This window comes from Epinephelus fuscoguttatus, linkage group LG7 (genome assembly GCF_011397635.1).
Source record: "Epinephelus fuscoguttatus linkage group LG7, E.fuscoguttatus.final_Chr_v1".
Lineage (NCBI taxonomy): Eukaryota > Metazoa > Chordata > Actinopteri > Perciformes > Serranidae > Epinephelus > Epinephelus fuscoguttatus.
Genome location: NC_064758.1, coordinates 25,591,739 through 25,600,011, shown reverse-complemented (window position 1 = coordinate 25,600,011; position 8,273 = coordinate 25,591,739).

Here is an 8,273-nt window from a genome sequence, read left to right as displayed (position 1 = left end):
ATGAATAAGGTAAAGAGAAAAGTTAAATGTCAAAATCCAAATGTTCATATAACAAGGACTGTTAATTGACCCTTTGCTAAGCCCCGCTCCTTTGTGATGGTCCAACAAGCTGTCGCAGTAAGCATGGAGCCCACACTGTAACTAACTGCACTCTCTGACAAAATATTGTCATATTTTTGGGAAAATGAAACAGTGATTCCAGAGAGAAGCAGACAGAGGGGTCTACAGTCTGTGTTTGAAGGATATATCCAGGATGTCAAACTGACTCAGCAGCAACAACAGGTTAAAAAGACAAAGATAGTTAGAAGCTAAAGCCGAACTATAGGCTACAGATCACAGTGTAAAACTGAACCACCACATCACTGCTGATCGCCACAGAAGACAATGAATGTAAAGGGAAACTCTGCTGATATTGAACCAGCTGTGTAGCATCACAGTGTGTGCAGAAGAACGGTGTTTGGCTTCACACCCATGCTGTTGCCAGGACCTGGACCTCCACCGCCAGACAAGCAGGGATCTCCGGAAGTCAAACAACATCCATCCGCGCACACACAGCTGATTGACTATCAGCAAAGTTTCCCTGCTTCCCTTCACTGGTGTTATAATCATTAAAAAGCAAAAGCAGCATGTGTATACATTCAGTAGGCTATACCTTCAGTAGCTAGCTAACCCTACACTTTTCAGGGTTTGATTTTGGTTTTGGAACAGGGAAGAAACGTATGTCTTTTTCCAACCTCTCCAGGTAACGAGTATCATTAATACACGACGTGCCCCAGGCACAACATTTAGCTCCAAATCCACAAAACCAGCCTGAAAATGAAGGAAATCTGAAACAATTGCAGTCTATGGAGCACAGCTGTGTTGTTGTCGGACCCTGGTCTGAGCTGGCCTGATGCTACATTATGATTGGCCTGTCTGTGTGCGGGGGAGGGACTTAGCGAAGGGAAAGATGTAATTGCTGAGCTACTTCTTCATTTAGCTTATAGGAATCACCTTTCTGTTGCTGGAGTAGCTGACACATCATGAGATTGTTATGATGACTCCTAGGTTAAGGTAATTTGAGCAACACATGATTATAATGGACAAGTTGGTTAATGCATTTTCTCATCTTGAAAATGTTCTGTCTGCAGATAACTACGTCATCATCAACTGATGGCTACTCCCACACAAATAAGACCAAGGTTGTAAAAAAACAAACAAAAAAATACACAGTTTTCCTGTCAGTGTCTTGGATGAGTAACACGTGTATAGTTTCTAGATTATAGCCCGGCTGTATTTATTTATTTAAAACCGTATCATGATTCCATTGTATTTATTCATCCTCTTTGACGAGTGGCGTGGGTAAGAATCCTCCACTATTGTTAGCAGTCATACAGACTCCACACTATGTATTATAATGGAGTGCCTTAAATTATGTAACGTTGGGACACTGTTGAATTTGCCATACATAATCTTACTGTAAGACCTGTGTTTATCATGCATATATGCTCAGTATGTTTGATTTCAGCCTGGTTGAAAATGTTGTAACCTCTCTCCATTCTTTTAAGATATTTTTTGGGGCTTTTTAGCCTTTAATGTAGAGGACAGACAAGCATGAAGGGGGGAGAAAGAGAGGGAGTGACATGTAGCAAAGGGCCACAGGCTGGAGTCGAACCCGGGCTGCTGCGGCAACAGCCTTATACATGGGGCACCTGCTCTACCACTAAGCCACCAGCGCTCCAACCTCTCTCCATTCTTGATTATGTTTGTGAGTGTTTTCCAAAATGCTGTCCAGGAAAGAAATGCATTCTGACCCGAAATACAAGTTAACATATCCGAAGTACAGCGGATCCCATCTGTTTATGAAGAGGTACTGTCCTAAGAAACATCGTCACTCATCAGTAAATATCTTGTTAAGGAAAGAAGACCTTTCATACCCCTTTTCCTCCAACATGGAACATGTTTTGTTCTGGTTTCCACACTTAATTTTGAACCACTCTGAGCATTTTGACCAAAAATAATTTGGTTCAGAACCCAAAAAGTTGGTGTCATACTCTACAGGGTGGAAAAAGTAGATGGAGTCCTGCTGGTGATAGTCTTCTTCTTATTAGTAGTCGATCCTTGCTTGTTTTTTTGGATAAAAAGCTTGCATGTAACCACTGGGATCCGCCATCTTGTTACTACTGTTTACATCTGTTGGGCACTGTGCATTGCCCTCTGTCGATGACCCATCTTTGAATACAAAGCTTCCACTCAACACTGGTAGAAACACGTGCTGGTTTGCTTGACAGCACCAGGGTTCCAGGAATCCTGAACAGAACTGGATCAAGAACCAGAGCTAATTTGGTGGAAAAGGGGTATTACTGACACCGTGATCACAAACAACGGAGGTGAAAAAGAGAAGGAGGAAGCCAAAGATGAAGGAGATAAAGGGAACTGTTATGACTCCAAGGGACATTACAGGCCTAAATGTCCCATGATCCAGTTTATTCTGGGGGAGTGAATGTTAGCTATGCTGTATCAGTGTGGTGTTCTGGTGGTTGGTTCTATGAGTATTTCTTTTGTAACTTGTTTTTCATCATAAAAGAAATCTTAGAAAGTAAAAAATACATCATGTGTAACTGAAATCTAGGAATTTCTCAGAATAGCTTTAGACTCGTGTTGTGTCTGAATGTCGGGTTGAGCCTCTGATCAAAGACTACATGTAGGTGTTTTCTGTGTGTTTGACAATGATGATAATGATTACAGTGGTTATCATATATTTTCATGATATAGTCAGTCCCTCGTCTGTGAAGTCACTGTTGTACAACGAATGCACATGGCCTGAAGTGATTACCTGCGTCGTCATGGCTACGAGTTTATTACACCAACAAGACCATTACACTGTATTTATATTTGTATGTATGTATAACATTTCAGTACACAATATACTGTAATGTATGCAATATATTCTGGGATTTTAAATCATGTCTTCTCATGTTTTATGTGCTCTGACTTGTTAAAGGTCCAGTGTGTAGGATTGAGGGGGATATATGAGAAGAAATTGAACATAATAAGTATGTTTTCTTTAGTTTATAATCACCTGAAATTAAGAATCGTCATGTTTTTGTTACCTTAGAATGAGTGTTTTATATCTACAAAGGGAGTGGAGATCACCATTTTGCACGGCGATGTTTTTACAGTAGTCCAGAGTGGACAAACCAAACACTGGCTCTAGAAAGGGAAATTCATGTCTTTTGGGTCAGCCTCCATAGATAGCAGCCCCTCCACAATAAGAGCGTCAGGAAAACACAGATATTTTTCACAAGAAACTGCTTTATTCAGCGTTTTTACCAGATTTTAATCACCAGGCCCATTTATTTTGAATAATTCAGCTCCTGGTCCAAAACTCCTAAACATCTGGATCTTAAGTTATCAAAGAAAAAAGGTATAAGGTCAGACAATCACCAATTTGTAATGCGAAACTTCTTTTTATAGTGTTTTTACTGGTTTACTGGTCCGTTTGTTTTAGAGAGGAGCAGACTTCTGCAGTTATTAATTAAAGTTATCAGAGAAAAAGTCGAGCACACATTTGCAGGTGTGAGGCAGATGGGCTAGCTGCAACATGCCAAACAGGGTAGGAGAAACACTTATTTGTAATGTGACACTGCTTGATCCAGTGTTTTTACCCAACACATTCTTACCACAACCTTGTCACATATTGACATTTGGTCGTGGACTTTCCACGTCCACATATGACGTGCAAGGTACCCTTGGTTGTTGACATTCTGGGACACCATGTCAAGTTCTGCCTGCTCTTCTTTCAAAATACACTTCTGTTTCCACAGAAAATTTAACATTTACATACAGTGTCTTTCAGAATAAATGCACTACATTGGTGCAACAACATGAATTGACTTCGTTTCCTTCAACGACAAACACAAATGTTTAGGTTGATGAAAAAAGAACATGGTTTGGCTTTAGAATCTTAGGGGACGCGAACACCACTCTCTTGGTGAAAGTCGGTGTTTGTTGGACCCATCCACGACCCCTCCCACCTACCCCACTCATAAATTCGCTGCCATAACTTTCGTCCTTGTCCTGCCTTGTTGAATATTTTTGGCGCACACAATTTTTGGCTTTTGCCCATACATACATTTTCAGTATCCTTCGCATCATTTTATAAATGAGGCCCCTGGTCTGTTTGTTTTGGAGAGGAAAAGACCTCTGCGCATAATTCGGCTCCCAGTAAAAACCTCCTTAGCAATGAACACTGAAGGAATTATAACCAGGAGAGCTGGTTGCAATCTGCAATCCTCACCTAAATACCCCTAAATTTTACACACTGGACCTTTAGTAGAAAGGTGTGTTTTTTGTGCATACCATATGTGTGTTCGTAAGAGATAGACAGAGAGAGACAGGGTGAGCATTCTTGTATTTTCTCCTTATCTCCGTTGGTGTTCCCCTTCAGGGAGATTGCGTCACTGCTTTCAGTAACCTGTCTCTGCTTTCACTGTAATGTTAGCACACACACACGCACACACAAAGATAGAGGTCACATCAACAAGGCAGTGTGGCAGTGCGGCGACCGTGCCACTGGAAGTCATCCAAACAACAATAGGATGCCGGTTTCTGGTTGACATGGAGTAGTCTTCTTGCTATTAATGCCAGTTAGCTTCACCCGATACCCTTCTCTCTGGACTCGCCTCAACACCTCGTCTCAGATCAAGAAAGGCTCCTTAGCTAAACGTATGGATTCAGTAAACACTTATAACTTATTCATCATATAAAACACAATCTCTCAATCATTAACAGGATCCTAAAATATGCATTTGCTTGCTTTAAGTGTGGTGCAGTTTGAAAAGCAGCAGACCTCTTACAGTGTAAAAAGTGTCAGATTTTTTTAATACCAAACAATAAAAATTGTGCTTGCATACTTCCTAAAAAGTAGCTGGTGTGCAAAGTGGAAGGTGTGTTTGTGGCACAGTATTCAGAGAATATTAATCAGAGCATGAATAACATGATGACAGCAGGGGTCTTTTTTCTGTCTCTGATATGCAACAACAACAAGATGAAGAACTCCTTGTTGCAAATACATATTATGCATATTCATAGAGCAATTTGTATATATTGCTGCAATATAATCAACCAAATATGTAATAAGAATAATAATAAAATTAAGCAGTACATTAGATTTACAGTGCATTTGGTGATATACAATAAAACTCATTAAGTCATAGCAACTTCTGATTTGCAAGAAATGTCTTATTAGCAATGCAGATTAAGATGTACTCACAGGCAACTTTAGAGCTGAATTTAATTCTGTGTCACATCGCAACTGTTGTGTTATGATTATGCAGGGTTGTGAACAATAACACAAACACAAGAACACAAGAGTCACAGAGTTTCCAACATTTCAGACTCTGAGTGCTGCTGAGGAGAGCAGATGAGTTTTACTTGGCAACTCTTGCTCCCCCAAAATTGTTTTTTAACTGCTGTAGTAAAACCAGTTGAATTTCCTCCCCGGTAAAACCCCATAACAGGAACCCTAAACTATGAATGGATGTATGACCCAGATTATTACCACATGGCCGTAGGAAATGGGGGACATCCAAGGACAAAGAGTGAAAACAGAGCTGGCGATGAAAACAGAGAAAGGGAGGATAAATGACGCTTGCGAGGAGATGAGAGCAGATTTCACACGCTAGCCATTCTCTGGTAATGGACAGTCGGCCATGCAGATAGATTACAAGCAAGTGTGGAAATAGGTTTCAATTGAAATAGATCTGTGACACACACAGGTAAATCTGTATGTTCACACACACACACGGACTTGTTTCTGTCCCAAATCTTCCCCTGAAAAAAATATCAAACCTTTTCGAAAGCTTTTTCTGGGAAGGAACTTACTATCTACGCCAGACATCAACCTGGAGGGCAAACTATCAGACCAATCAGCCTAATATTTTGTGTGCAAATTTGCTTAATGACCTCTCGTGGTTGTGGTGATTCACACTTGTCACACAATTGTTTTAATGACTGTTTTATAACACTACTGACTCTTTATTTCTCTTAACTGGCCCTTTAGGGCCGCAACTTTTCCAGAAGTTGGCTCGTCTGAAAGCAACAAGCCCCACTCTCTGTTGCAAGCCACATATTGGCTTTCAGCTTGGGTTAAAAAAACAAATATCCATAGAAAAGTTTGGTCTGATTTGGAACCAGAATATCTGTAGAATAAATCCGTACATGAAATAATCCGCTAAAGTTCGGCCATCTCTGCGTGACCCATACTATATAGTATGCCAGAAAAAGATTTAGTATGTCTCAATACATAGTATGTCAAAATGCAGTATGCAAGCCAGCATGCTTTTCTAGCTATTCTGACCAACAGTCCTCTGCATGGACCAACCAAGCCACACACAGATTAGCTTAACAGCTTGTTGAAAGCTCTCAGAAGTTGCAATGATGGTCTTTGTCGTGCTGTAGCCTACAGGAAATGTTAATACTGTTAAAAGTCTAGTTAGGAATGACATGGATCAAACATTCGTGGTTGTGTTTTTATGTACATTCAGCCTCATAATTTTAATGTATCTTCTGAAATGCACTGCAGGGCATCTGCTGGATGATTTGTCTGGAGCAGCTGCAATCAGCTCGGGCAGCCAGGTGGAGATCTGCCCTCTACTGAGTCTTTTGGTTCAGTATTTGAACCAGAGTCTGACTTGAGACACACTGTTCACTCAATATAGTATTTTTGTCAGTGACTGTAAAGAGCGATGAAGTCAGGGTGTCCCATCAGTCCCCAGATACTCCCCTCCCAGCAGACAACATGTTGCAGAAACAAAGTGTGTTCATGAAAACACACTTGAATCCAGCCCTCATTGAAGAGTGTGTGTGTGTGTGTGTGTGTGTGTGTGTGTGTGTGTGTGTGTGTGTGTGTGTGTGTGTGTGTGTGTGTGTGTGTGTTGATACCCTTTAACATGTCATGTGGTCAAAGCTTTTAGGTATGTATTTGTAATTCTATTTGGACAAGTTAATAGCTGAAAAATTGTATACGCTCATGCTCTAACTTGGTGCTTCCCAAACTGACATTTTGACATGTCAAACACAGGTGTAACTAATCCCCTCACCAACACGGTAATTACTGCATTGCGTTGCAATAATCACTGGAACGGAGTCATCACTGACATTGTTAGTTCCACCTGTGCTTTCCCTGCTATGACATTTCCCAATGTCCACTGTGACGAAGGTATGTGAATCTGATTAAATTAGGAGGAAACAAGAGTGCTGCGATGCTTTATTTAAAGCAAGATAGACAGAAAAGAGAAACTTGTGATGCTTGTCAATCAAGCAGCCCTCTGTCTGTCTCCAAGGTAGGATTTTCTTCTGTGATGACAGCCGAGGTTTCTAAACTTGCAACAACATCTGTATTTTGACTAGAAACACTGTTGAACCTCATCCCTTCCATGGATTTTAACTCAAATTTGAAAAGGACATTCCCCACTGAAATATTAAACCCAGATATCACATCCTATCATAGAGGACTAAAACGGCTTTTGAGTTTAATCCTAGTGTCTCTTTCTGGTTATTTATCCAGGATGTGTGTGGGTGTTTGTGTGTGTGTCCCATATTCTCATTGCACTGCGGGGTTTGAACAACAGCCAGTCCAACCCGACTGCATTCTTGGCAAGGTTGGGTAGGTCACTAAAATTCTATTCCATTACAGTCACTAGACACCTCTTTAAAATTGTAATCAGTAATGTAATCCGAGGGATTACCCCAAACTCAATAATAGATACTTCCAGATTACTTTCCGTATATGTTGTATATGTAAACAATGTATAATATATGTAATTAAATCTGAGATTGCAAATTCAGACAAATATTTTCAATTAAAAATGTAAAACTCTTCCTCCAAGTAATCCTCCTATAATCTATAATGACTTTTTAAAAATTTAATCTGTTTGTTTCAAGCAAAACTTTTTGTTTCTTTGATTGAAGATTCATCTGTCACTTAACTTAAGGGGACCACACATCAGTTTATACGTATACACACTATATCCTCCGCTGTGCTTTCTATGCAGACAGCTCTCCCACACATATATATATAAAACAGGAATGCATAGGAATTTAAACACATAATGAGATTGACAGCAACAGCCTGTCACAGGAGTGTGGTTCATACACTGGTGCAGGTGCAAAAATCTTGTGTGACCGGTTCAAGAAGATTTCAGGCTTTTTTTTTTTAACACCCCCCAAACAGTCATGATCCTGTTTGTGTTGGTGACAGCAGGAGTGCTATCTTGTGCATGCAGACAGTG